Source organism: Trichechus manatus, unplaced genomic scaffold (genome assembly GCF_000243295.1).
Source record: "Trichechus manatus latirostris isolate Lorelei unplaced genomic scaffold, TriManLat1.0 scaffold00106, whole genome shotgun sequence".
NCBI classification, from domain to species: Eukaryota; Metazoa; Chordata; class Mammalia; order Sirenia; family Trichechidae; genus Trichechus; species Trichechus manatus.
In genome coordinates this window covers 1,649,139-1,652,174 of record NW_004444042.1, presented here as the reverse complement: position 1 = coordinate 1,652,174, position 3,036 = coordinate 1,649,139, and the positions used below count along the sequence as shown (strand labels likewise).

Sequence of the window (3,036 nt, the reverse complement as noted above, 5' to 3'; positions counted from 1 at the left end):
GAAGCTCATCAGGGATGAGGAGATGAAGGAACTGAGCCTCCAGGGGGTTGGATGGGACACCCATGTGGAAAGTGAATTCGCCCAGGGTGAAGTCTAGGTGGAGACGAAGACTGAGAACCCTGTGCCAAACTCTTCAATGATGTGGGGGAAAGGCTGGGAGATGGTGGATGACATAGATGGAGTGAGAGTGGGAGCTGTAGCCAGGTGGCATGAGCCTCAAGGAACAGGGGCCCTTCACATACAGTGGCAGGTCATGGTGTAGAATGAGAGGCATGGACCCATTCTTAGCCTGTGTGGTGGGGAGTGTGAGAATAAGCAGTCTTCACTGGCCAGGGCTATGCAGAGCACTGTTCTCCTCCGAGGTGGAACAACCAGATCTGGCTCCATCTCCAAGCCACCCATTTTTCCCTGAGGGTGGCCATGTAGTGTGTCTCAGTAAATGAGGAAAGTAGACAGGAGAAGGTTGGATTAACTTGTTAGAACTCTGTCCATCCTTGCAGCCCTCCTAGTTGAACTTCTGAGAAGCCCTTTTGGCAGCAACAAACCAACCTTGACTCACATTCTAAACCCGTGGCCTCAGTCAACAGAAGTTCAGTCATCTGACCACAGGGGGTGCTGGTGAGGAGGGGGGAATGTTCTGGCAGGCGGTGCTTCTGGCTCTCCTTGATACCAATGTGGAGCATTCACTGGTCAAGAGTGGGCAGTATCTTTGCCCTCAAATCCCCCATCTGCCTAGAGACTCAACTTGAGGGGAAAGCAGGCATCAGTGGGGTGCTGGTGTACATGTGAGAGTTGGGTGAGGAGCAGGGGGGAGAGGCACATGTGATACTGCCCTCATCTCCCCAGAGAGAGGGGAGCTCTTTGTAATGAAGGGCCAGAAACCTGACAGAAATGTCAAAAGGACATGAACTCAGCCACAGGAATCCAAAAACACAAGTCAGAGTTCTGTTTACGTAAAAATGGCAAATTTCTCATGGGGAAGGGAAGCTGAAAACAAAAAAGATCCACAGGCACTTTAGCATGCATTTTTGAGGATGACCCCTTGGTGGTGGGTCTCAGGCAAAGCCTTCCATGAGTGCATCCGACAGGTTGGTGCCTTTCAGACACTTCACCCCAGACTGTAAATCCCAGCAGCTCCAGAGGTTTGGCTCTTCTGAGGAGTCAGTGAGACCATGTCTCAGTCAAGGTTCTTTTGTTGCAAGTAATGGAAACTGACTTGAGCTTCAGCAGGGAAGGAAATTCATTGGAAAGAAACTGGCTTATCTCATGGAAGACAGGGGCGGCCAGGCGTCTGAGGGATGGGATCTAGGAGTCACTGCCATGCTATGTTTCATGGATCACTAGTCCAGGAAGATGCAGGGGAAATAAGGTGCCCTGTGGTCCAATGGGTTTGGGAAATGCTACCTATCTCCTGTTCCAGGCACATTGGCACATTGAAGGCTCTGACAAGTCCTGCAGCAAGAAAGCTTATTTAATTAGCTGAGCACTTCCCCAAAATATTTGTACAGTAAGGTATCCCTGTTAATAACCTGATTGAGGAGGAAGAGGCTTCAAGTCACTCTCCCTGGCTTTCACCCTGTTGTGATGGAGCTGGTTTTACTGAGGAAGATATACACTAGAGAGGTCACATAGTCTAGTGGTTAAGGGTGTGGCCCAGCTGGCTTTCAATCCTGGTTTCACCACGTGTTAGCTGAAAAATTTGAGCAAGTTGTTTAGCCTCTTTAAATTTCAGTTTTCTGTCTTTAATCAGGATAATAGTAGTAATATCTCTAAGGATTGTCATGAAAATTTGTTGTTCTTAGTTTCTGTTGAGTTGGCCCTCAACTTATAGCAAGCCCATGCACAACAGCACAAAACACTGTCCAGTCCTGTGCCATCCCCAGGATCAGTTGTGAACCATAGGGATTCCATTGGTTAATTTTTCAAAAGTAGGTTGCCAGGCCTTTCTTCCTAGTCTTAGTCTAGAAGCTCCACTGAAACCTGTTCAGCATCACAGCAATACACAAGCCACCACCAACAGATGGGTGGTGGCTGAGTATGAGGTGCATTAGCCAGGAATTGAACCTGGGTCTCTTGCATGGAAGGCAAGAATTCTACCACCAAACCACCAATGCCCCTTGAAGATTAAATGTGCTTATAATGCCAGCAAAGTGTCTGGTTCATAGCAAATGCTTGACATAGTTAGCTATAACTATCCTTGTTACATTTTTATGGATTGAACACATTCTCTCCCATGAACTTCTGGTGGAGCTCATGGTTCTGTTTAACAATTATTTCTTGTCTATTCCCAGTGAGAACTGAGGGGGACTGAGGATATAGAGATGAATCTGATGGCATGGCCTCAACCTTTATGGAAATTCCAAACATATGGGTGGACATGTACAGAGATGATAGCAATGAGGGATGGTAAGAATACGGTGCTGTGACAACACACAGAAAGAGCACCTAGCCCAGACCAAGGGGCCCAGGGGGGCGGGGAAGAAAGAATATTACAGAGTAAAGGAATGAAGGTACCTGACAACTTTGGTCATCCTAGGCAGTTCAGTGTGGCTAGGGAAAAATGTGAGAGATGGAAAATAGGGATGATGTTGAAGGTATCAGCAGGAGCCAACACAGGAAGGAACTTGAATGCCAGACCAAGGGGAAAGGATGTTATCCTGTCGATGACAGTGAGCTAATGAAGTGCTTTAATCAAGAGACCATCATGGCAGGTGTGTGGCTAGGAAGCTCCCTCTGGCAACTGTGGGACAGTTGGGTTGGAGACCCACGAGATCAGAGGCCAAGAGACCAAAGAGGAGCTGTTTATGGAGATCAGCCTGGAAGATGGGGAAAGCCTTGGCTTGGGTGACTTGGTGATGGTGAACTCAGTTGATGAGGGAGTTCATGGTTCATAGAAGAGAGTGTGTTCAATCCACTGAGGCTGCTTTAGAGGGAAGGATGATGATTTTGAGTCATGTTGAGTTGGAGGACTCTGTGGGCAATCCAAGTAGCAATGTTTAACAGGATGTATGTAGACCACCATTCATATGTCAGTTT

At 47.7% G+C, this 3,036-nt stretch overlaps 1 non-coding gene across 1 annotated transcript; it reads right to left on the bottom strand.

Annotated features, from left to right (window-relative positions):
- Positions 1-2,043: 2,043 nt before the first annotated feature.
- Positions 2,044-2,114, bottom strand: TRNAG-UCC (transfer RNA glycine (anticodon UCC)). The gene has a single exon. It is a non-coding gene; the product is annotated as a tRNA-Gly (tRNA).
- Positions 2,115-3,036: the final 922 nt, after the last annotated feature.